The sequence below is a fragment of the Urocitellus parryii genome, chromosome 3, assembly GCF_045843805.1.
Source record: "Urocitellus parryii isolate mUroPar1 chromosome 3, mUroPar1.hap1, whole genome shotgun sequence".
Taxonomy (NCBI): domain Eukaryota; kingdom Metazoa; phylum Chordata; class Mammalia; order Rodentia; family Sciuridae; genus Urocitellus; species Urocitellus parryii.
Genome location: NC_135533.1, coordinates 2729977 through 2756759, shown reverse-complemented (window position 1 = coordinate 2756759; position 26783 = coordinate 2729977). Strand labels below are relative to the sequence as shown.

The following is a 26783-nucleotide window of genomic DNA, read 5'->3' as shown; positions in this document are numbered from 1 at the left end:
TCAGGTTCTTTGCTTTCCTGAACTATAGCAAGGTCTCCTTTCTCTTTCTTACCCTTAGCAAAAGCAACCTAAGGACAATCCTAACCACACAGGAGAAATCTGCTTCTGCTGTTGATTTACCAAGCTCCAGCGAAGGGCTTTGCAAATCTAGTGGTGTCTCCCAGGATCTATTTTAATGATCCGCCGGAGGTGAACTGAGCAGCGATTAACAGACAAGAACCCTTCGGCTTCTCTAAGAAGGGAATTACAATATCACAGGAGTGCTAAACCGGGGCCTGGAGATTCACCTTTGTCCCCAAATGCACCTGCCTCTGCAGAAGCTGGGCCTCCCCAGGTCAGGGTGACAGCCCTTGGCCCTTGCCCTCTGTACACAGGACCCCTGTGCAGATCTCTGACTGTCAGGCAGCCTGCAAATCCCAAGACCTCTCAGCCGGGCTCACCTGGTCCTCAGTGTGCCTCCTTCGGCAGGCCACGTCTGCACTGTCTCTGACCAGAAGAGCAGCGCCAATCTCTTCCTGCCTTCCAGAAATACTCCAGAGAAAGGGGGAAGGCAAAGTCCTCTACATGGCTTCATTCCTGTGACTTGGCTTAGAACCAAATCAGTCCTCTTGGGGTGTGGGAATAGGCTTTATTTTTAAATTTATGTATTAATTTTTGTGGTATGTCCTTCTTCACCCAAATTACAAAGTAGTTAGAAACCTTTGCAACTATCACAGGTGAAATTAGGCAGCTCTGAAGAGAGAGACCTTGGTCCCTAGGTGCCTCTGGTCAACTTTGCCAGGCAGAGGCTCTCCCGGCTACCCATGACTGACACCACCAGGCATCCTTTAAAAATAGAAGCAGGTGGAGGCGCAGGGCAGACCCTGCACTCTCAGCAGCTGGGTGCCCAGAGGGCTACAGCCATGAGCACACACCAAGTCCTCCACGAACCTCCCTCCCTCTGGCACACACACATGCACACGCACGAGGCACCAGCATTACCTGCTCCTGCTGCTGTGCCGATTTCCCCGCAGGCTCCTTAGCAGTGGTCATGGTCCGGGGCGCTTGCCACCACGGGGCAGTGGGGGCTGACAGCGAGTTTGGAGCCACCAGAGTCCAAACGGAAGGCGAGGAGGGGTGGGATTCTAGTCCATACTTCCCAAATCACCGGGTATTTCGGGGCGGGGGAGGCAGGCGGGAGAGCAGCCTAGTTTGCTCTTTAAATGCAAAGAGCAGGGCGAGGATGGGGAGCGGGAGGTGCTGCTGCTTAGCGGGGCTTCTCCAATTAGCAACAGCCTCTGCAATCGCCACAGAAACAATAACTGCTTAGCAACCGGCCGCCGGCGCCTGGGTGCAGGCAGGGCCCGGGCGTGCGCTGCCGCCTCCTCCCGGCCGCGCACGGCGCATGCTCCGGCCGCGCTCCGCCGGGCTGGCCGGGCGGGGGCCGCGAGGGCACCACGGAGGGGACCGCTGGGGGACGCGCGCCCACGCGCCGCGAGCCCCGCTGCAGCCCCGCGTGTGCGGCAGCCGCGCGCGCGCGAGGCTGAGCCTGGGCCCAGGAGCGCCCGGGACAGCTCCCACCTGGGCGGGGGCACAGGGGGGCACAGAGGGACTGGCTTTGTTTTTTCCTGCTGCAAAGTGGCTGGTGCTTTTGAGGAGGAAGGGGTGTTTACCAGGGAGGGGTCCTCTCTGTTGTCACAGTGGGTTTTGCAGGAAGGCTGGCCGTTGTGATCCTTGGCCTGTGTTTTCCTTACAATCCAGAAAACTTAGGTTCCATCTTTAGAGTCTCTATTTCTCCTAGAAGATTAGCCTAGACTTCGGACTGTCTCTCCTGGCCCTTAAAAGAGAAAAGAAAGGAAAAAAGCCCGGTCTGTGCAGCGACCTTGGAGGACACTGGGCTCCCTGCTGCGCCCTGAGCTCAGAGCAGGAGACAGAACTGCATGTGGGCTGATGCTGGGGCCTCCATCTTGGACTGACCAGGGCTCCTGCCACACCTGGACTCTGCTGCCTACACCTGAGTGACACCTTCAGTGGGTAGAGGAGAAAAGCACAGAGAGGGGGAACTCTAAGGGATGCATGAAGAGCCCATAGTTTGCAGGTGGATCATCTTGTGGCCCTCCACTCCCCCTGTGGGCGTGCTCTGTGTGCCCTGGACCTCTGCTGATACTAGACCTCCTGGTCAGGCACCTCTCCATCCACCCAGCCAGCTCCTGGTGTGTTGGTGATGGGAAGAGGCTGCCCATCTCCATACTGGTCACTAATACCTACTCTCAACAACAATCAAGTGCTTTGGCCAGGGCCTGAATCATCCTGCTCTTTGACTCTCTGCAGAGACCTTCAAATAGATTGGTTTCCCTGTATTTTCCTTCCCATAGTTCAGCTCCTTCCCAGTGCACCCCAAGTCTTTTACAAAAACAGACAACATGGCAAAATCCAAGGCATTGTGTCCTTTGGAGTTGACAGATGCATCCAAATCGTAGAGGGCAGATAGCCTTCTCCACGCAGGCTGCACTTGGTTCGACTCTGAGGGTTCACTTGGCACAGATTCCAAGGGAAGCTGGTGGCTTGCATGGCTCAGCCAGGAGCAGGAGAGGAAATCCCTGCAGAAACTCTTGGGACACAGGGAAGGCTCCTGTTTCTCCTGCAGGACTCTGAGCTTCCACGGTGGCTACAGCCATGGGGTAAAGTCCTGCCATGCATATCTGTGGCCCTGCCTACTGGGATGCCTGGAACTGGCCTGTTCACCAGTGTTGGCTGAAGGGTGGGTGCCAGGCTAAGCCAGGGGGCAGACTCTCAGGGTCTTCATACCATCACAGCCTCATTCAAGGAAGCCACAGATGGACCCAGAAGCCATGGCTGCTTGAAGTCCTCAGGCAAACCTCACCTTGGCAATGAGTGGTTGCTCTTCCTTCAAGTACCAGCAACAGAGCCGGCCCCCGGGGCCTCCGTCACAGTGAGGTCAGCAGCCCCTGCCTCGTGACACACCTTCACAGTCGCAGGCTCAGCACCGCTCTGTCCCCAGAGATTCCTCTTACACCCCGGGGTGGGAGGCATGGAAAGCGACCATGGGTTGACAACCCAGTGAACTCTGTCATCCTCTGAGGATGAGGAGTGACGTCCGAGGACAGGGATGAGAGAGGCTGCACAGGTGCAGATGTGAAGGGACCTGTGGCCTCTCCCTCCACTGTTCCCAGGGACCTCCAGTTAAACCAGAGGTGGCACCCCAGGGATCCTCAGCTGTGTACAGCGAGGAGTAGATGAAACCCCTTCAGACTCCTCCCATTTTACTTCCCAGTGAAGAGCTTAAAATATTTGACCTCTAACACGAATGTGGATAGAAAGCCAAGTTCACTGACATCTGTGAAACTACACATGGCCTTCCACAGGAAGGTCCTCCTGGCCTCAGATCTCATGGAAGTTGGCCTGGCCAGACCCTGTCCCCAGCTCCCCCACATTCTGTCATCTAGAGCCATCAGGAGGAAAAGTGTGAGATGTGAGTGGTGGACGGCTGGCCAGGAAGGGCCACTCAGAACCTTCCCACTGGACTTTCTGGCAGCGGGTCCCCAGCGGCCAACTTTTCTACATGGTTGATTTTGCTTTTAAGGGCAATAGGTCAGGGGAGCCTGCCATCCTCGACAACCTGGACGAAGCGGGAGGATGTCACACTCTGTGAGATAAGCCAGGCACCGAGGGCAAATACTGCGCCTGTTGCGGGCTCCTAAAATGTCAGCCTCCAGGGAAGGAAGAATGAGTGGGGCCGTTGGGCCTGGGCGGGGACGGGGACTTGCTGACCCTCAGGACCCACAGCCCACTGTGAAGGCCAGTGAGTTCAGAAGTCTGTGTGTAGCACTGAGCGACAGACAGCACACCCTGCTGCCGGGCTGTCCAGCTGCCAGGTGGTGGACGACATGGCAAGTGCTCTTGCCGCCAGGACGGGAAGGACTGCTTTTGCTCGTATTTTAAAATCAATCAGCGTCCCTCGAATCATACTTGATCTGTCCTCTCGAGCTGGAGGTGTCTGCATACTATCATGAATGCATGGTCCCTCCTCTTCTTGGAGGTCACAACTACCTTCTCCTGGGCGTTATCAACACTATCACCTCGAAGTCCTCAGTCAGAAGAAAGGTTAAAGACCGGCCAGTCCAGGACGTGCCCCAGGGTGGTATGACCCAAGGGAAAGACAGGAGCTACAGTGAGCTGGTGGAAAGCAGCACCTAGTAATACCATGGTCTGCAGTGCCTGTGGACTGCAGGGAGGACAACGCAGGGCGTCTGTGTTAGGTACAGGAGTGCACAGAGGAGCAGGCGTCCTCAGCACGCCCTTCCCAGCGCCCGGCACAGAGGAGGGGCCTAGAACGTGCACCTGGCATGTGCAGGTGGGTGCTTGCTGTTTTCAATGACAACAGCAAGAAAGGCCATCTGCCAGTGCCGGGGCACTCTGGCCCCTCCTGACCTTGTGCCCCCAGCAGCTCCACGAGGCAGCCACTGCTCTTCCCCCAGTTTACACAGAGGTTGATATTTACAGAATTTGATTTGAAACCCAAGGTCATGCAGAGTTATGTAGCTGAACCCAAATTTGAATCTCAGCAGTCCAGGCCCTAAACCACCATATGGTGCTACACAAGATGCCTGAATACTAGAATATACCACAGTACAAGCATTTACCCAGTCTGTGCCCCAGAATGGCCTGAGCTCGTTATGTATCTCACCCTAGCTCATCCTTAAAAATCTCTTAGTACTTGTGTCCATCTCCTTGGGCTACCATATCAAAGTCCCACACATGGGGCAGCTGGAACTACAGAATTTATTCTCTCCAAATTCTGGAGCTGGACCTGAAATTGAGGTGTTGGGTCCTCTGAGTTCTCCCCCTGGCTGGTGGATGGCCTCTTCCTGCTGGGTCCTCATGTGGTCATCCCCCTGTGTCCTGACCTCCTTTTCTTTAAGGATACCAGACAGATGGAATTAGTGGCCACTCGATGACCTCATTTCAACTTGATTTCCTCTATAGAAGCTCTGTCTCCACATACAGCCACGTTCTGAGGTCCTGGGGTCAGAACTCCACGTGTGACTATTTGGAAGTCACAAAACCTCATAAGAATTGTTCCCAGCCCTATTTCACTTGAGGAAACTGAGGCTCGCAACGACCAAGGAACTCTTCCGAGCTCCTGACGTCAGTCACGGGTGGCAGAGTTGGCGTTGACATCCAGTTATTTAATCAAAGTCCTTTTGCACACGCGTGCACACACACACACACACACACTCTTCCTGTGCCAACACTTCCCAAGTGCCTGGCGGGAGACTCATTCCCAAGTTCTCAATGAGAGTGAGACTCAGGCTTGGCTGTGACTCAGTGGCAGAGCGCTTGCCTTTCACGTGGGAGGCCCTGGGTCCGATCCGCAGCGCCACATAAAAATAAATAAAATAAAGGTATTTTGTTCAACTACAACTAAAAAAAATTTTAAAAAAGAAAGAAAGAGTGAGGCTCCTGGCCCCAGCCTGACTGACCAGCTTCTGCTAAAGAACAGGTGGCCCAGAGGGACTTGCTGAGACCCAGAGGACCCCTCTGTATCCAGGAGGAGGCCGACTTGATGGAGAGGCTCCTGTGTCTGTGAAGAGAGGCACTTCCTTTCTTCAGGGAAGGACTTTCAGAACAGTGTCAAACATCCAGAGCAAGTGGCCAGGACTACGCAGGGCCTGTGGCCATGACAGCCCATGGCTGTGCTCACTGGCCTGGGCACCTGGAGCCAGCAGGCTTGGGGCTGGCCATCTGCCTACAGGAGACGCCACCAGCCCCTCCCCTGGCCTCTCACCTCCCGCTCACACCAGCACACCTGACCAGTTCTTTTAGGATGCTCGGACACCTGTGCAGGGCCTTACAGAGGGACTCGCCACAGTCAGTCCTCCACAGGTGCATAGGCCATCTCATAGGCTGGCCAGCACAGACTACACCTGCTGTCCAACTCAGTGTGTCTGACCAGAGTTGTTGGTATGGGCACAGCTAATCAGGTGTGTTGGCAAACGTGCACACTGGGGTCCCTCTACTGCTTGAAGCTATGTCTCCTCTGATTCCCTCACTTGCCCAAGCAGCCTATCAGCTGCAAGAACTTTGCTTAAGCATCAGTTAATCAGTAAGCATGCATTGAGCACCTATTTTGTCCAGACAGCAATACTCCTGTGAGCAGCAGGCAAGCCAGGGGATCTGCAGTAAGGTAGAGATCAGCACAACTGTAGGGTACGATCAGGTAGAGATCAGCATGTCTGTAGGGTACCATCAGGTAGAGATCAGCATGTCTGTAGGGTATCATCTCTGAAGTCTGAAGTTTTAGCACCCACCATCTGCAAGAGAGGCTACTCCCACTTATAATTCACTGAAAATAAAAAGTGTGGGGTGGCAAGGCAGGACTACCACAGGAGTCATGCCAGAGCCCAAAGAAACAAGTTGGGAAAAAAGAGCCCACTGGAAATTCCCCAGGGGGATGGGGAGTGGCTGAGGTTCCCAAACTACGGATCAGCCCTCCACCACTGACCTGTCTGGAAGCGGGAGCTCTACCAGAGGAGCTACCATTGGCAGGTGGAGGCCGCTTTGGCCTGACCTTGGCAGCCTACTTAAGGGCCGCACACCCAGGTGATGAACATGGGCCGGCAGAGGCAGCACCAGGGAGGAGTCTGGGAGACGGGAGGGCAGGAAAGCAGCAGAAGGCCGCAGGCTCTGGCCTTGGCCGGGTGTGGACCCGGGGCAGTGGCTGCTGGGAGTGCTCAGTCCATTTGCTGGTGGAGGGAGTAGTGGTGCTTCGCTGTTTAAGAGCATCAGTGGCAAGTCTCTGTCTGTTTTCCTGAGGTGCTGGGGAGGAGCCAGGGCCTCTGCAGGCCAGGCAGCCCTCAGCTGCCCAGCCAGGCCCGCCCAGTGGTGAATCTCTCGAACTAGAAGTGGAAAGGGCAGAGCACCACGCCCAGTTGATGCGGGGCTTCCTTCATTTTGAAATTGTTCACTTTAAGGAAAATAAGCAGAGCATGGAGGGGCAGTAAGCTCTTGGGCACCCCCTCTGTACAGCCTGCCGTGGACCTCAACACCCAGACCCTGGCTGCTCCATAATGGGACCGTGTTATGAGTAAGGGACAGGCCACTGTCCCCCACCCTGAGCCCGGAGGGGCCTCCACTGGAGCGCTCTCTGATGAATGGACTGTGGGGGTCAGGGCTCTCCAGAGAAACGGCCAAAGGACCAGCGTCGGAGAAGGAGAGGGAGGGAGACAGGGGGCTGATGGGTTGGCTGGTGGCCAAGCCATGGCTCACACACCTGCTGCAGAATCCCTCCCTCCTTGGGCACCCTCTGTCTTCTAGGAAGTCCTTCGACTGGCTGGAGGACTTCCACCCCCATGGTGGAAAGATCTACTTTCCTCAAGATGCACAGGTTTAAACAATACTTGCTCTTAACACAACATCTCAACGGGTGCTGGACCTGGTGAGTTGACACGCACGACCAACAGGACAGGCTGCAGGAAGAGGAGTCTGTAGCCAAATCCACCCCTCTCCCCCTCTCCCCTCCCCACCCAGGGGTTCATGGGAGACAAGAGAAGGCGCCTGAGCACCTTGAGGAAGCGCAGCCACAGCATCCCTGGACTTGTCCCCTCTGGATGTCATTTACAGGCAGGAGAGACAAGCTTGAGTCCCCTGGAGGTGGCTGCCACTTCAGGTCCTGGAAGGCTGGACGGAGCTGGTGCTCTGCAGTTCAGTTCCTTGTCTCCCCCCACTTTCCCAGCAGGGGTTCAGGGGTTCTGACACCTTTCAGTCCTGCCTGGGGAAGCCCCAGGAGTAGTCCATGGGACATGGGGTGAGGCTGCCGGGTGCCATCCTCACTGGAGTCACGGGAGGACAGATTGGCTGCACCCCAAGCAGCTCCTAGCAGAGGGTGGAAGCGACAGATTATGTGCACACGCAGATCCTGGTGGGTTCTCGGCACAGGCTCAGGGACCCAAGGAGGAAATACGTGGATATAGGGAAGGGTATACGCACACCGTCATCAACCCAGCCACTTGGCAAATACAAATATATAATCATATAAAACGTGTTTCACAAAAATGCAAACAGAAAGTGCCCTGAAAGCATAACATGACCTGTGCTGATGGCGGGAGGGGTGAAGAGCAGCTCGCGAGGGAAGCCCTGGGAAGGGCGGAGGAGGAGCGGGGGAGGGGACCAGGAAGCGAGGGAAAGAGGGTGGGCGGGGGTCCTGTGCTGTGGCCTTTGCGTCTCTAGTCTGTTTCCTTAGCTGTAATGAGAGCAGGTGTCATGGTGCACCCCCAGCTCACGCATGCAAGAAAGTTCAGAGGGTTATGAGGACTTTAACCTAACCAGTCCTAACCAGTCCCTGTAGGGATCAGCTGGGTGGCCACTATAGGCAGCAGCGTGGCTGGAAGAAGCAGGTCACCCCTCTGACATGCTGTTCTGCCTCACCCTGGGCCAGAGAAGTAGAGTCCGCCATCTATGAACTGAGACCTCTGAAACGGTGAACCCCAAATAAAATTTTCCTCCTTTAAAATTGTAAAGGTCCTCTGGGCATAGCAGTGAAACAACAACAACAACAACAACAACAACAAATGGCTAAAACAGTAGAGAAAGTCAAAATAAAAGTCAGGATAGAATATATTGAGAGTCGCTGTAGCGGGGCCTCACCACCTGTCCTAGCTCACTTAACCCCCAGGACGACCCTGGAAGGAGGCTTCCTGATTCTTTATTTACAGATGGGGCTCAGAGGGAGGGGGTGGTCTGCCCGCCCCCCGTGTGTGCTTGGATAAAGGGCTGGGAGGCTTCCCTGGCTGAGTCCAGCCCTCCACTCTGCGCCAACACCACACCTTCATAGTGGGTGCCCCCTGAATTGCCCTCAGGCTGGATCAGTGTTCCACAATGTGGTATTGTGCAACAGGGGTTTAGAGCCACCTCAGCCTGTGTCACCCCCCTCTGGACGGCTGCCACCATGCGACTGTGAGCACCACCTGCAGTACTGGTGTTGGGATGTTTTCAAGACCTCATTTTAAAATTCTCATGTGTTGGCCCAAAACAGCATCATTTCCTTCGCGTTCCTGCTTTGCAGGTCCACCCTGAACAATCACACCTTGCACACCTGGGCAGACCAGGCAGCCTGCTCGTGGCTGCCCCACACGCTCCTCCTCGGCACCTCCTGCTGCCAGATGTCATTGGTGACAGAGGCGTGACGATGCCTTGCTTATTATTTTTAATGACTCCAGTTGAGATTTCTGGGACCGTTCGCTCAGCCCTATTTGGTGCCAGCTGCAGAACAGACTGTCACTTTGTCTGGGACAAATGTCATGGGGGAGGCCCAGAGGTTCCCATTGCCTCTCTGGGTTCCATAGAAGCCCTCTGAAGCCTCCTCTGGTCTGGGTCTCAGCCCCCCGACTTTTGGACAGTGGGAGTGGGGGGTCAGGAAGGGGTTCACTCCCCACACGGAGAACCCTGAACGTCCAATGTCTCCAAACCTCAGAATAAATCAGTAAACGGGCACGGGCAGGACATTCTCTGAGAACAATCAGCCAACAGTTCCTGCTGTCCAACTTTGCAAAGTGCATCTGATTTGGTTTGGGAAATTAGTGTAAGTGAATGTTTAAATGATGTTCAAATGGGCCACTTAAAACTGGAGACGCATCAAAGCAATGGAAATCTAAAGCACTTAGCGTTTCCTTCAAGAAGGCATTAAGCAAAAGCACTTCACCAGGGTGACCCAGAGACCGGGTCTTCCCTGCAAGGCACTAGCTCCAGCTCCAGGCCCAGCCCCTTCGCTCTGGAGAGCTCCTTCCCATGTTTAATGCCCAGTTCAAAGGTCAGCTCCACCCTCGGCCCTGTGGGTCTCTGGCTGGCTTCCTGGACTCATGGTGAGACCCTCCAGGAAGGAGAGAGCTCGGCAGTCAGAGGAACTTCTTGTTCGCAGGTCCCAGGTCCGCTCAGTGGCTGGCTAGTGCCAGCTTCGGGGTCTGGTTTTCAGGTGTTCAGGGGCACGGCAGTGGACAGCCTGGAGGCCGCTGTCAGGATTAAACGGCAGAAATGAGGTCTCCCAGGGACCATGTCGCGAGCACCAACCTGGCCTTGCTCACCACCACGCGGAGCTCTCCTTGGGCGCCTTTTCACCTCCTCATCCCCAGGGCTCAGCACACAGAGAATAACCCAACAACGGAGGGGACTCGGGGTCGCTGGACTGGGGCCAGACAGCCCATACCAGGGAAGGGAATCAGACCGCGGCACGGCGCCGAACGGCTACAGATGACTGAGAGAATGACTGAGAGAGGCCCCAGGGAGCCAGAGACACTCATGCAGCCACCTGGGAGAACAGAAGTAAAATCAGCAGCAGGAGGATGTCGGCTAGACCACTGAGCCAGGTGTGCCCAGGCTGTGCTGGGAGGGGCCCTGCTGTGGCCAACGTGAAGGCGGCGTTGGCAGGTGCGGCCCCACAAGAACCTGGGTTCCCTCCCCCAGCCCTGTTTCAGCTCAGCCCGCGACCCCCATCTGGTCTCCTTGACATGAGCTCTGGATCTTTAGAAGCCAGGGCTTCACAGCCTAAGACCCTGGGGATCGCAGGGCCGGCACCAAGACGGCCACTTCCAAAGGAGAAAGAGTGAAAAAGAAGAAAAAGAGGAAGCCGTCTCCCATGTTGGAAAGCCCGGGTGAAACCCACAGGAAGACACACCATCAGCCACAGGCTGGCGGGACTTACAGACGACTTACACTTTTTAAAAGTCTCATTTGCTAAAAATTAGAATGGAGTGTCAGTCCCGATGGCTAGAGCCAGCCTAGTGATTAAAAAGAATATATCCTATATGAAATAATGAGTGAGATATGGAATGAGAAGGCAGAACCTCCACCAGCCCCCCAAGAACCAGAAAAGATGATTGCTTAGCAGGGGACACAGACAACCAGCGGGGAGAGCCGCCATTCTAATAAACAAAATGAGATTTACATTGCAGATTACGTTTTCCTTTCACTTGTATCACTTAGCATTCAGGAAGTAAAATAAAATAACACTATCGATGTTCTATAGCCCTCCCTAATGCACCACTTTGTGGAACTTTTGTAAAACAAGTGCACCAGTGAACCGCTAGGAAGCCCCATGCTAAGTTCCCCAGGAAGTCAAAAGACATGGCACCTGACCACAGGCCCAAGAAGCCTTTTGTTCTCCAATTCCTCAGCTTCTCTACCAGAGCTGGAGCTGACATCAGAGGCAACACCTTCTGTGGCCTCTGGTTCCAACACTCACCAATATTCCTTGGAACAAATCCATTTATAAAATATGCTACCAACCCTAGGCAGCCTAGGGTTCTCATGCAATGGAGGAGCAACGTAAGTACCACAGTTAGGTACATCCCTTTACACAGAGGCTCAGCCAAATGCCGTCAAGGACCACACTTGTGTTGAAATTGGCACTGCAGGGAAGCTAGCCTGGCTTGAGCCACATCTCAGAAAGATGTGAGATGGAAGTCCATAGAGAATTAGTGTGTTAGTCAGGTTTCATTGCTGTGACAAAACACCTGAGAAAAACAGCTGACCGGAGGAAAGATTTATCTTGGCTGGCAATTTCAGAGGTTTGGGTTCTTAGGTGGCTCTACAGCTCCACTGACTGAGGGGAGGCAGAACGTCATGACAGAGGGGCTGAGCAGAGGAAAGCTGAGTAGCCACTAAGCAGAAGAGACAGAAGGGGGAAGGGACTGAGGGTAGGTATGCATGGTGTGCCCCTAGTGACCCACCTCCTGCAACTGGGCTCCACCTCCTGTGGTTTCCACCTCCTTCCAATAACGCCATCAAATTAGGAGTTCAGCCACCGATGGCGTCAGAGTCCTTATGACTCACGCAGTGACCAACAGCCCCACCTCGAAACTCTGCTGCACTGGGGATCAAATCTTCAACACCTGGGCCTTTGGACACTCCAGAAAGCCCACCCTGAGCAGGATGACCGGCAGAGAAGGGCAGTCGATATTGTACAACATGTGAGCGACCAGTAAGGCTCCAGTGTTCAATATCTTCATGGAGGCTTTAAAGTAACACTTAGGTCTTTATCATCTGTGGTCGGTGCCCTTCATAAAGCCATGATAAGAAATGCAGGCAACGTGCGGATCCCTCAATGGACCACATCAGCAGAGCTGCCAGGGCACTTGCTGGACCACTTTCAGGAAGCCCTTTCTAGATCCAGGACTGCTTCCTTTCAGCACTCTGCTCATCTGCCCGGTCTCCTGATGTGGATGGACCCTGCTGTACCTCTGAAAGGCCTGCAGCCAAGCACTCATCCGCACGGGGGCACTGGGGCACTGGATACCCATCCGCACGGGGGCACTGGAGTCTTCCCTGGGTTATCCACCGAAATGCCTCACCTGTCCATCACTGGGCTGATCTGGATGGTAACCCACCTTCACCACCCCCTCTTAGGACAAGAGCAAGGCCCGGGTGGTTGAGGCGGTGTGCAGACAGTCTGAAGACACAGATCACGCCAGTCTCCCTCTCCTCCAAGACCTTGAGCTTCAGAAACCCAGATTCTATGGGGAGCAGGAGGAAGCCACAAAGAAAAGGACCACAGGAGAGTCTGGGCTGGGGGAAGCCCAGGCAGCTCCAGTGAGGCCATGTGCATGGCAGACTCAGAAAGAAGACAGTGTGAATGAAACCCACTGGAGAGGAAGAAGCAAGGAAGGGAAGGAGCTCTGCTGTGAGGGAGATGGTGAGCGGCCAGCTGGGCTCAGGGGCCTTGGGGCATGGCGGCTTCCCAGTTCTCATTTCCAGGGGCCTGTATCCTTAACATAGTGTTTTATCCAAAGAACTCGAATACATTTTTCTTCTTTTCAATAAAAAGAACCTGGCTAAGCTGACTCTGGCCAGTGCTTGGGGGCAGAGGCAGCTTACAGGCCTCCTTCTCAGACCCACACTGGCCCTGTTTAATGCTGGGCACTGATGGGCAAGTGAAAGGTCCCAGAGCCAACGAGTGCTTAAGGACTGCAAGGCCCCTCCAGCTCAGAGAGCCGCACTGGGCTCAGGCAGAGCTCATGCATGTGTGTGTTGGAGGTGGGGCAGACTCATCCAGGTTCCCAGCCAACGTCGTTTCCCAACTTGCCGAGAGCCCTGACTCTATCCAGACAGAAGAGGTTATTACGGATCCTGTATTTCTCTTTCTGATTCACACTTAGTGAGTCTCGGTCACATGCCAGTTCATGTGTGGACACAGGAAACACAGACGCACACAGTGCAGCCCTGGCCTTGAAGGGCTCCCAGGTTAGTGGGAAGACAAACAGGTGGTCAGCAGCCTCGAGGTACCTGAGGCAGAGCAGTGAGCTGGGCTTCCAGAAGGGCCTGTGTCAGAATCTTCCTGCAACCACAGGGGCCTGGCCGGGGAGAAGGGCTGTCAAGTGGAACCTCACACAGGAAGAGAGGCGTGGACAGGAGGGGTCCTCAGGAATGTCCACCTGGAATGCCCGCTTGTGAAGTGGCAGGGACAGCGTTGGGCTGACTGAGAAGGCCCTTGTCCCTCAAGGGACAGCTCCTTCCCCGCAGATGACTGAAAAGTTTAGGCAATAAATGTCCCATCTCTTTTCAGAGAGCAGAAGATGGGCTGGGGGAGGGAGAACAGTTTAGGAAGCTTTCAGAGTTGCCCAAGGGGGAAAGAGAAGTGCCTGAAGTAAAACAGTAAGGATGACACACACAGATCAAAACTGCGTCAGGGGACAGCTGAGACCACAGGGTGACCAGGGAAGACTGTGCATTTTCCCTGGTTACAGCAGCAGGTGGAGGCCCAGAACAAGGTGGCTGGGCCTGAGCCTTGGTGTGCACCCCGCTGTGCAGTGGGCCAGGCTGTGGGCCAGGCCCCGCCCTCCTCACACCAGGTCCCGCCCCTCACACCAGGCCCCACCCCCTCACACCAGGCCCCGCCCCTCACACCAGGCCCCGCCCCCTCACACCAGGCCCCGCCCTCCCCATACCAGACCCCGCCCCTCACACCAGGCCCCACCCTCCTCACACCAGGCCCCGCCCCCTCACACCAGGCTCCGCCCCTCACACCAGGCCCCACCCTCTCACACCAGGCCCCGCCCCTTCACACCAGGCCCCGCCCTCCCCATACCAGACCCCGCCCCTCACACCAGGCCCCACCCTCCTCACACCCCTCCCCCCAGCGTGTTTCCTGGCCACTGCAGCCTGGGGCTGCTTGGTCCCTTACTCTGATGAACCCAGTCAGCCTGGTCCACGCCCAGGACCTGGTCAGGAGCAGACATCTACATTCAGGGTCCACGTTCACATCAGGCCCTGGGTGGGGGTTGGGCAAACCTGAGTAAACCCTAAGAGTTCCAGGTCACTTGTCCTCTCTGGGGATGTGGACCAGGTGGCCCACCTGAGCTTTAGGTGGGGTGGGGTTTCCTGCATTTGTGGTTTGTCACCTCTACCCTCCTGGCTCTTGTTTTATTGTCCCAGGGCAGGGACACGGGCCCTGTTGGCTGCTGTATTTCCTGCCTTGACCTGCACACACGGGTGCTCCCTCAGTGCAGTGGCGGTGAAGATGGAGGGGGCTGAACTGGCCTGGTGCACCTGGATCGGCTGCCCTGCCCCACACGTCACAGGCCACAGTAGGCTCCATGGGAGGACCTCCATGACCACAGGGTCCCCTTAGGCCTGCCGACCCACAGAGGGACTGGCCAGGCCTGGGCGGTTTGCTGAGTCCAGGAAACAGCTCCCTGCCCAGTGGCTTGCTGCTGTCTGCTTCATGGGAGGCCACGCCGGCTGCCCTCCTCTGCTCCCCCTCTGCTGCACTGGGTCCCTCCCCGGGTGTTTTCTCCCCTTCCTCCACCAGCTGCTTTTGTTCTCCTGCCCCTTCCCATCCCTCTGCCTGTCTCCCTTTTCAAATGGGTCTGCACTCTCCGTTCCTTGTCTTTGAACTTAGCAGGACAAAGGAACCAACAGTGAGTCCCTCTCAGAGTGGCCGAGCCCCGCCAGTGCACCCTGATTCCAAAAATAAGCCATCCGAGTGGATAACTGTGTCACCCACTTGCTCTGGCTTCAGTGCCCTGGTGTGACTTTCCCTGTCATTTTGCCCTGTCTACAACTAGGTCTCCGCCAGGGTCTCCCTCTCCCAGGACAGGAATTTGCATCTGTTTTTTTTTTTCCACAAACACTTTGCAGTGCCCCAAACAATGGCCACCAAACAGTAGGGGGCAGAAGGAAGGAAGCAGGGCAGGGAGGAGGGGCGACTTGGTGAGGAGAGAGGTACATGGATGGATGGGCGGGAGTTAATGGCCCAAGAGGTTGTCAGGTGAATAGAAGGAGGATGGATGACTAAGTAGGCCAGTGGAAGGAAAGAAGGAGGGAGGGAGGGAGGGAGATAGGAAGGGAGAGGAGGGAGGAGGAAAGAAGGGAGGGAGGGAGAGAGGAAAGAAGGGAGGGAGGGAGGGAGACAGTAAGAGAGGAGGAGGGAGGGAGGGAGGGAGACAGTAAGAGAGAGGACAGAGGGAGGGAGGGAGACAGGAAGAAGGAGGAGGAGGGAGGGAGGGAGACAGGAAGAGAGAGGACAGAGGGAGGGAGGGAGACAGGAAGAGAGAGGAGGAGGGAGGGAGACAGGAAGAGAGAGGACAGAGGGAGGGAGGGAGACAGGAAGAGAGAGGAGGGAGGGAGGGAGGGAGGGAGAGAGGAAAGAAGGGAGGGAGGGAGGGAGGGAGACAGTAAGAGAGAGGAGGAGGGAGGGAGGGAGGGAGACAGGAAGAGAGAGGAGGAGGGAGGGAGGGAGACAGTAAGAGAGAGGACAGAGGGAGGGAGGGAGACAGGAAGAGAGAGGAGGGAGGGAGGGAGGGAGGGAGACAGGAAGAGAGAGGACAGAGGGAGGGAGACAGGAAGAGAGAGGACAGAGGGAGGGAGGGAGACAGGAAGAGAGAGGACAGAGGGAGGGAGGGAGACAGGAAGAAGGAGGAGGAGGGAGGGAGGGAGGGAGACAGGAAGAGAGAGGAGGGAGGGAGGGAGGGAGACAGGAAGAGAGAGGAGGGAGGGAGGGAGGGAGACAGGAAGAGAGAGGAGGAGGGAGGGAGGGAGACAGGAAGAGAGAGGAGGGAGGGAGGGAGGGAGACAGGAAGAGAGAGGAGGAGGGAGGGAAGGAGGGAGAGAGGAAAGAAGGGAGGGAGGGAGGGAGGGAGACAGGAAGAAGGAGGAGGAGGGAGGGAGGGAGACAGGAAGAGAGAGGAGGAGGGAGGGAGGGAGACAGGAAGAGAGAGAGGGAGGGAGGGAGGGAGACAGGAAGAGAGAGGACAGAGGGAGGGAGGGAGACAGGAAGAAGGAGGAGGAGGGAGGGAGGGAGACAGGAAGAGAGAGGAGGAGGAGGGAGGGAGACAGGAAGAGAGAGGAGGGAGGGAGGGAGGGAGGGAGACAGGAAGAGAGAGGAGGGAGGGAGGGAGGGAGGGAGACAGGAAGAGAGAGGAGGAGGGAGGGAAGGAGGGAGAGAGGAAAGAAGGGAGGGAGGGAGGGAGACAGGAAGAGAGAGGAGGAGGGAGGGAAGGAGGGAGAGAGGAAAGAGAGAGGAGGAGGGAGGGAGGGAGACAGGAAGAAGGAGGAGGAGGGAGGGAGGGAGGGAGACAGGAAGAGAGAGGAGGGAGGGAGGGAGGGAGACAGGAAGAGGGAGGAAGAGGGAGGAGGAGGGAGGGAGGGAAGGAAGGAGGGAGGCGGGTTGCCAAGGCTCCAGAGTGGGGCTCCGAGGAGCACGTGCCTCTCAGCTCTGCTGGTGGGTGGCTGGGCTCCACTCAGCAGGGTCACTGGGTGATCTGTCCAGACTTCTCTTTTGTAGAAGGAAAGCTATTGTGGTGATGGCCAAGACCTCCAGAGAGGCCCCACCACCTTCAATAGCCTCCATCTCATGGGACCTGAGTGCAGGACGTCTGGGGGGACCCTGCCACAGGATGCGGGCCTCGCCCTCCTGCCTGAGCTGGCTGGTCTGCCCTCCCACTCTGCCTGCCGTCACTCCTGCTAATCAGGGAGGTGGGAAGTGACAAGCGCCCCCCTGCTGGCCCACGGGGGAGTCCGGCTCTCGCACGTATGGGTATGGCCGTGGCCTCCGCCAGCAGAACAGATGGACATGGTGGGAGACAGACGCCACGTGTTGTCCCTCCCTGCTCCAGCTCCTGGCCACCCTCAGCTCCTGTGCAGGAAATAGATGACACCCGCAGAGGCAGGGCTGGCTGAGATCTGCTCCACTGTATCACGAGCGGCAGTGACCTGATGGGCCCAAGGCAGCCATCGACTGGGGTGGCCTTCAGCACTGAGCAGGATGGGACCCTCCGCAGCCCTCCCGGCACACGCACAGGCGGGACGGGGCTCCTAACACCAACTGCCCGAGGGTCAGCAGGTGCTGCCTTTGCTCTCCTTCCCTCCATGGTCATTTCAAGCACCTGCACGTGGGTCTCGCTGTTAGCCTCAGGTGCTCTCAGAGGACAGCACTCTGGGTTCCCTTCCCAGCAGTCGGAGAGCCTGGGAGTGGGGCTCTGCTGTGGTCAACAAGGTGGATAATGGTCAGGGGACAGCTGCTCCCCAAAACTGTGGGAGCCACTGGCCAGGCCCCCAAGGCTGCAGTGAAGGCCCAGGGCCTGGGAGAGATGGAGCCATCAGAGGACTGGCCTGAGGTCAGAGGCCACCACTCAGCCATGGGGAGCCTTTCCTTTGAGTTCAGGTCTTCTCCATGATGCCCTGTCTCCTGGCACCATGCTACTCAATATCACATGGTAGGTGAAGGCCACCTCCCCCAAGGCTGACTCAGGAATGGGACAAGAGCAGTGCTGCCCTCTGAATGGTCCCTGGTGGCCCGTGATCCTTGTCACCTGACTCCAAGTGTCTGTCCCTGGTGTGCGTGAGTGGCACCCGTGAATCAGGCCTCACAAAGGACTTCATGTGGCCGAGCAGGAGGCTGACCTAGACCTGGACCCAGCTCTGTTTTCTTCGCATTTCAGTGCGAAGGAAAAATAGATACCACGTGGGTCTTGAGAATCCAAGGACACACAGGTTACAAAAGGGCCCCTGTCTTTCTTACCACCAGTCTGTCTGGGTGAAGGCATGCCATCCTACAAAAGGATGGACGGTCATCTCTTTACAGTCTGCCCTTCCCCTGGTCCACCACACCATGACCTGCCTGTCCAACACGCACAGCAATGGAATCCGTCCTGAGATTAAAACAGGATCACCTCCGCATGGTGGTATCAACACTTCTTCCAGGGAAAACACAAGATCCAATCGTTTCTCTTCCAATTTATAATATTCCTTCCAGTATCATGTTGAGACCTCATGTATTTTTAACCATTTCTCTCAGAAACTCAACCAAGGCTGGCTTGATAATGTGACAGAAATTCCCCACTTCACAGTGTCATTCCGCTCCAGTGAACACATGAACAACTAGGCAATCTCAAAACTTTGTCATCACCCCAAAAAAGTCCTTAAGCAGTGTCCGCCCAAGTCCCTCCCAGGGCCCCGGGCAGCCTCTGCTCAGCTTGCATCCTCCTGAGTCTCCTGTCCTAGGGATTCCCAGAGGTGGAGCCCTGTAGTCTTTCTCCCTTTCTGTCTGGCTTACTTCCCGTGGCATCGGGTCTTCAAGGTTCGCCCACACTGGACCCTCTATCAGAACTTCCTTCCTTTTTCACAGCTGAGTTACCGTCTCTGGTATGTATGTGGCACTTTGGTTTACCAATCATCAACAGATGGACACCTTTTGACAGTTAATGATGCTGCATGGACATGGGCTTGTAGTTATCAAAGCCTCTGTTTTCAATTTTTTTGGATTCTTTAGTGACTTTTAATTTCAGAAATACAATTAGTTGAAATTTCCATGACTCATCTACTTCTGTAAATTATTCCATAGTTCCAGGAGAATCCAGTAACAATGACTCCCCCCCCCTTGGAATTCTGTGTGTGGTGTGTCCTGGGAGAATGCCATGTGTGTGGCGTTCGAGGGAGTGCGGAGAATAAAGGAGTTCCTGTTTTGAACCTACAAGGCTGTGTAGCGGCTCGGTTATTTTGTGCCCAGCCAGACTGCAGCACCCAGGTCCTACTTGTTTATGGAATTCTCACACCTTGTGCTAAAGGGGCCCCAAAATAATCCCCAAAATAATAGTGATTTATTCTGTTCTGATGATGATGGAATGGTGATGGTGATGGTGATGGTGATGATGGTGATGGTGATGGTGATGATGGTGATGATGCTGGTGATGATGGTGATGATGTTGGTGATGATGATGATGATGATGCTGGTAATGATGCTGATGGTGATGCTGGTGATGATGATGGTGATGATGATCATAATGATGATGCTGGTGGTGATGATGCTGGTGGTGATGATGATGGTGATGGTGGTGATGGTGATAATGATGATGCTGGTGGTGATGGTGATGATGATGATGATGGTGATGGTGATGATGCTGTTAATGTTGGTGATGGTGATGATGGTGATGATGATGATAATGATGATGCTGGTGGTGATGGTGATGATGGTGATGGTTATGGTGATGAGGTCTAACCCTCATTAACCAATACTTATTTATATATGTATTAACTTATTTATTCTTAAAATAATCCTGCTGAGTAGGCACCTGTAATCCTCATTTTACAGATGGGTTAACTGAGACAGAGAAAGTTGAAATACCTCACTTAAGTTTTCCCAGCTGAGTGGGAAACAGGTGCAGCTGCAGAACTCCTGCTTCATGCTCTCCCCTATCTGCCTCTCAAAGGCAGGACCCAGGGTTAGACAACAGGGGCCCATGCACAGGTGAGCTCATTCTGTCTCCAGGGCTGAAGCACACTGCACAGAGGCGAGCCTGGTCCTAATCCACCAAGGTGATTGAATACCGGAGGTGGAGGCAGGATGCAAGAGGTCAGGAGCCTGCACCGTGTATGCATTGCCCGAGGCCAGAGGGAGATGTCATGCCTGTTCTGATCCTGGACAGACGCGCTCCCTAATCTAGGAGAACTTGTGGCATCTCTCATTTAGACTCTTGTTACCAATCAGTCACTGTGATGATTTCTAAGCCCTCTGGAAACCCACTCTGTGTTTATCTGCCCAGCTCTTGCTTTCTGTTTGGTTTCTCTTCGCTGCCTACCTAGCATAAATAAACCACTTTGTGTAAACTCTTTCAAACAAGCATGCAACTCGAGCTTGCAACTGGAGACTCAGCAACTCGAGCTTGCAACTGGAGACTCAAAAGACACCACTCCTGAGAAAGGGCCATGGCAGGGTGGTGCTGGGCTGCGCCTTGGTGCTGCTTTCAAGTCTAGGGCGAGAGTGTGCTCAAGGGAAGGGCCACACTTTCACAGTGGGCAGCACCTCTCCTGGGTGGTGCAAAACACCGGAGAGGGGAGGCCCGGCAAGGAGGAAACGGAGTTCTAAAACCACCATGCAGGGATGCCCATCAATACCCGAGCCATGGCAGTGCTGCCTGGTGGCCGAGTGCTGTTAAAGAACGTCTTTATACAGACCTCTGAGGACATGCATGTGGGGGACAGCCCTGAGAAGATGTTGGTGAAGGCACAGTTATTGGATTGGACAACGGAGGAACAATTACCTGGCGAAAGTGGCCACCACCTAGGGAAAACAACAGATTGAACCTTCTTTATGGGGCCACCCACAAAGCAGGATGCAGAGAGAGGAGAAGTGATATTCTAAATGCTCAGGATGTGCCAGACACTCTGCCCACCCTGCCCCAGCTCCCAGCAACACCAGCAAACATAATCCACCTGAGGACCCTCTCAGGTGGGGTCAGCCTCTTCACTTGGCAGGTGAGGAAGTGAAGGCCTAAAAGGTCAGGTAACTGAGATGAAGTCCTCCGTGTCCCAAGTCAGTCTGTGACTCTGAAACCCACCCCCACAGACCTCCCCGTGCTAGCTCAGGGCTGGGGAGGGGTCTTCCAGGCAGGACGAGGATGCTCTGCATGTTTCTCAGGTAGCAGGATGCAGCCTCCTGTACCTTAGGAGTTCAGATTCCTAAATATGGCGTGGGAATATAAAACAGACGCCACTGACAGAATAAGTTCTGAGGTCAAGAATCCATCCACTTAACAGCAGGGCCTGTCCAAATTGCTCACTTAAATTTGCAGAAATTGTATATGGAGGCACAAAATGCATTTGAAATAAACCACTTAGCATAACATCAGAAGGTCTCATATTGCTTACATTATATTTCTTTGTACTTGGTGATGCACTTGATTTCTAAAGTCTTAGCCACAGGTTATGAAATTCACCATGAGCACGCTGCTGTTAAATCATGTAACATGGTTTCAGTTTTACTCTCATGAGTAGGTTCCACACCTGAGAGGCAGGAGTGTGGCTCATAAACGATGCTGACAGAAATTCAGGGAGAGCCCAAGTCTCTGTCCGGAGGCACAGATCTTGGCACTCAAAGTTGTACTGCTGTTATCAGTGGCTATTTGTCTGTATCACTTACTAGTTTAGTCAAGTTTCCTCACCTGTTCAAGTGAGTTAGCAAGTGTAACTACTCAGGGAAGGCCATGAGGACAATACCCATTAACACCAATGACCTGTGATTTACGGTGGGGTTAGGTTCCCATAAACTCACCCCCAGTGGAGGATATCAGGAGTCAGAAATGCATCTCATACAACTGCACTATGCATATCCTAGCTTAGAATACCTGGTTTCACACTGTGACATGGGCTGCCTGGAAGCCACAGTGTGCTACCTGCTGTGCTCAATGATGAGTAAGAATCATACTATGTATCAATGACCCAGGAAGTATCCAAGTTCCAAGAACAGCACCTACTGAATGCAGATCCTTGGGCACCACTGTGAAGTTACAGAATCTTAAGCGAAACCCTGTATGTAGGGAGCCATCTGTATCTCATATCTGTATCTGTGTCTGCACAGAGTGATCCATCCATTAAGGTCAACTCTCACTACATCCAGCAACCAGGCTGGGAGGAAACAGAAAGATGCCAATGTTGGGAATTTCCTAGGAATGACTTTTCTTCAGTCTGAAGACACACTGGGACTGGAGTGGTAAGGAAGCTCCTCATTATTGTTAATTAAATCCGAGTGCAAACTGAATTCATAGCTGATTAATTGTTAATAGTCATAATTGTGGCCATTGTCTACTCAAGAGCTAGCAACACCAAACCCTGCTGGATACATTGTCCCTCATCCCCGCAGCAGCCCACAGTATTGTCCCTGTTTCCCCAATAAAGGAACCAAGGCCCAAAGTCAGGAGGCAGAAAGTAGAAAGAGCCGAGGGTCTCCGTGCGCCTGGGGCCTCCGGTGCTCTGCTGCCAAGGGCCGGGCACTGCAGCGCGTTTAGGAGGGAGGCGACCCAAGACGCACTTTTTTGGCCCTAACTCTAGTGTCGAATGCCCAAAAGAATACACTCAGGACTTACAGATCTACATTTGCATTTTAGTCTAAAACTTAAGAACTCTGGAAGAGGAACTTTTTTTTTTTTTTTTAAATCAACAAACACTAGCACAACAGGAAGAGTGTTAAATGTTCTTCTTGTCCTAACAACAGGCCTGTGGCAGGTCTTTGGATCTCAGAACAGTCTCTGCAGCTGGCCTTCAGATGCAGTCCTGGGGGAATGAATGGGTGTGGAGCTTATATCTAAATATTCCGCTGATCACTGTCAACACTTGCTTAGGCACATGCCATCCTGAGCTTTGAACAAGTCCTAACCGTAACTCCACACAACCGTGCCATGTGCTGAGAATCTCCATGGGAAAGACGCAGCCTTGTTCCCAGGGCTTGGAGCTGTTCCTGGAAGGGTCCCCTGTGTGGTTATCACGTGTGGGTTCTGCATCGGAGGCTACACCAGCAAGGAGGAACTCGCTAGCACTCAGGCACCAACACCAACGCCAGGCAAAGCTGGCTCCCACTGGTCCTCCACTCTCAGTGGACACATCTGCATCATTCTGAAGGGTTTACCGTGGATTAAAAATCAAACGGCTGAGGCCATGATCTAAATGCCACTGAGCTCAGTGTCACTGTAGGACAGACACTTGGCCACATGGCCCTTTGAAAGGAGTCCCTGCCCACACGCTGCTCTGAACACCGCCCTGTTTGCAGGTTTTCCTAGAAAGTGAGGCAGATGAGGCCTTAGCCATGTTCTGGGTCCCATGATGCTACACAGAAGGTGGTACCCTGGCTGGAGTCTCTGCACCACACACAATCAATCACAGAACTTGAAAATCACACACCTCGTTTTTTTAATGATACACAAAACAAGGCCACCCATGGCATTCACCGTACCTGCCTCAAATGACGTGTTCTTCCAACAGCTGCCCCACAAGCATGGATATGCGCATAGATACTCATCACACACATCCATACACACTTATGCACACACACACACACACACACACAGCGTGCACATCCATGTCCTTCCTTGAAAGACTGTGTCTTAATGTTATTAAACATATTCCAACTGTACGGTGAACATGTCCAGGCATTTCTAGACACGTGCGCCTCGTGGGGGCCCAGAGGAAGGCAGAAGTGTGTGCCTGGACATGGGCTGTGATGACTTCTAGGAAGACACACCACTTTACAGCCAGAGGTTCTTCCGTGTGTGCCTGTCCCTGTGGGGAAGCGGGGAGAAACCCCATCTATCTGCACCAGGCCGACACAGGCTGGAGCAGCCGTTGGAGCCCTGATTCCTGCCTGAGCCCTCTTCAAGCTTCTTTGAAAACAAGGTGGTTGTAAGCAAATTCTTCAAAGAAGACATCTGATTTAACAGCAAATGGAAGTGATTTGGATTTTCTGAAGTGTGAGAACTCTCTCTCTCAGAGCGTTTGGAGCTCCGTTCTTTTCCCTAGTCAGCAAGCTGGTCAGAGGCCATGGCACTTCTGCGCTGGGCTTCGTGTGGCTTGGAGTGGGCTCCTGGCGTCCATCTTGCAGTTTCAGCTGCTGGTCAAGTCCGCTCACAGAGCCTCCCCTCCCTGTCTAGAGAACTCAGAGTCCACGAATCTCCCATTAGTGAAACAAAGTGGCCGTTGAATTCACAGGTCCACAGGCCTGGCTTTTAGCTTCTGGGTGGCTGAACTGCTCTGGGAAGGGTCACTCTCACCTCCCTCCTGTTGCTGGGTGGACATCGCCCTGACACACTGTTCAGCATGGCTCAGAAAATGCTGAAGTGCTAGTGGATGAGGGTTCCACCCTGACATGCTGAGAGGCCATCCCAGGCACAGGACAGCACATATCTCAGCACACTGCCTGGACAGGACGGGTCGGAACTGCCCAGCGAGGACAGAGATGACGCCTTCCTCTTCTGCGTCTTTAACATTTTAACTAGAGGAGCAAGTTGAGCTTGCTGAGCTCACGGCTGTTCCCACCCATGTGTAGTTGCAGGTCACCAGCCTCGGTCTCATGGTCAGGCTGCGTCCTAACTCCTGAAGACGGGCGGGAAGGTGGAGGACGAAGGCAGAAACAGGCGACCCTCATCATTAAGGATCCCACCCTGGAAAACCTGCCTACTGCTGAAACTCGGTTGCAACCCCAAATCAGTACTCAGGGTGCTTCTGAGGTCACTCAGAGACACACATGAAGTGGAAAACATTCTGAGTCACCCGAGGCCTATCCCCAGCTGAGGACACTCAGGGTACAAGGTGCGGCTCTGTCTTCTCATTTCTGCTCACACTGTAAACAGGCGTCCTTTTCATAGTCTATTTAGGGCCACATCTTTTGCATTTCATGGTTCTGTAGTTGAAGCAGCCCCTGGCTGCAGCGCTGAAGCACTGTCTGGTGTTCTTCAGCACAGAGGCCACGGCGTGGACAAAACACGTATTTGAGACCAGGTTCGTTCCAGGGTGAGTTACAGAGCGGACTCTGGGGGTTCAGGGTCAATGAATCAACAACGAACATGGGAAGGGCCTCTTCCATCACATACCCACACTTAGAGAGGCTCTCATCTCTTGACAGGAGTGTTGTGACCGGAGGCCCCAGGGAACGGCATCTCTGCTGGGAGCAATGGCTCCGTGCCCGCTCACTCAGTGGTCATGGCCACTTGAACAGTCGCACCATGGAGAACCGCAGGAATGGACCTGTCTCCAGGGCTTGCCCCACGCTGCCCTCCTCCCCCAGGGTGAGTGGAGGCTCTACTCCAGCAGCAGGCTTCACCCCAAGAGGTCCTCAGCCTCAGTCCCTGACCTTACCAGGGCTAGTTCCCAACAGATCGTCTTCTGACCGGCACAGGGAATTCTCTTTCTCCCCACTCTCACCTACGCCATCTCTACTGTGGCCCTGAAAACCACTTAATTATTGAGAGGCACATGTGACCTCCAATCAGCAGACCCAGGTCTTGATGCAGGATTTGCCTCTTTTGCCTGGGGGACCCTGGGGAGAATCAGTGAGCACTTCAAAGCCAACGCGGCCGCCTCGTTTCTGCATGAGGCCCACTAACCACTCACGGGCTGCAGGCGCATTTTGAGGGTGACATAGGAGCCTAGACGGAATGAGGCGCTTTTGTGCTTTAGTGGAACCATCCTCATGGGCACCCACCCTCCAGCAGGAGGAGCTCAGAGCTCCTCGGGCCTCTGAAGGGACCGAGCAGCAACCACTGTCCCACCTGGGGTGGGCAGCTCTGAGGGACAGCAAGGTCTCGCACCCCGGCTCCTCCAAGTGCAGCCTACTCTCCAGATGGCTTTCTCCCCCGAGTCTCACAGAGCACAGAGCACCCAAGTGTGGACTGTGGGACTGGTGCACGGGGGGTGGGTGACCAGGGCAGCAGGCCTCGGGAAGCTCAGTACCCTCCTGAGTCTGACCCGTGGTAGATCTGGCCTGAAATGACTTTGAAAATCTGAAAAATAGCTCACTTTGGTCACCTCAACTTGGAACAAGGGTATCTTTAAACTCAGCTTGGGGAAAGGCGTCCCTAGAGAAGAGGTCATAAGGCCTGCTGGCCAGAGGCCATGACGTGTCTAGAACTCCAGCGCGGCCTCTCGAATGCCCAAAGGCTGTGGTGCCCAAAGTGGTGCCCAGGACGATTTCCAAGGAAACCCAAGAAGTGGGGCAGGAAAGGAAGGCATCAGGCAGGTGGGGCTCTGCCTCCGCCCTGCAGAGGACCCTCGGGGCAGCCCTCAGAGCCCCTCGGCACCCGACAGTCTCTGGGCCAGGCTGCCCCAGTGGGAGCAACCCCAGGGGCCACACAAGGGGCCACAGTTGCATATGAGGGTCCCACCAAGGAAGACACAGGTGCTGGCCTCGGGCCTGGAGCACCCCTGGATCAGGTGTGCAGGGGACAGTTGAGGGTATGGGCGGAGCATGTTCATGTTGACTGCAGCCTTTGACCCCAACTGTGGAAGGACCCATTTGCCAGGCACGTTCTCTACTGCATGGTGGGGAAGGATGAAGGGCTGTGTAGTTTGGAAAGGTTCAGCTTTAATTTAAAAAATCATTCCTGACATTTTGCTTTGAAATACAAGAGAAACAATGAGCCCACAGGGTTTAAAATTCTGCTCCTGCTTTCCTAGGGCCAGCTGGGAACCCAGCCTGCATGTAGACACTGTCCAGGGAGAGACATCACAGAGACAGATTCACTGACTCTGGTAACCAGAGCCCAAGGGCAAGAAGAAAAGTCTTCATTTGCATTTTTGAACTCAACCTACTGAAGAATTAAATCTTCTAAAGGGTATGGACGTATCCCAACCAGCAAGTGCTAAAATTTAGGGTGTGACAGTCCGAGTTGCCAAGAGGTCAAGCACTGGCCTTGTCAGCATTCTAAATCTGCCGGAGGCCAAGTGGACGGTCAGGGTGAGAGGGGCAGCTGAAACACATGGACCAGCACCTTCTGCTGTGGCTCCTTCTGCTGTGGTTCCACAGAAAGTGG

The 26783-nt window shown here is 54.5% G+C and overlaps 1 protein-coding gene across 1 annotated transcript in view; it reads right to left on the bottom strand.

The window, feature by feature from the left end:
* Positions 1–26783, bottom strand: part of Dpp6 (dipeptidyl peptidase like 6) — a 600350-nt gene that overhangs the window by 408557 nt on the left and 165010 nt on the right. The window lies entirely within an intron of this gene.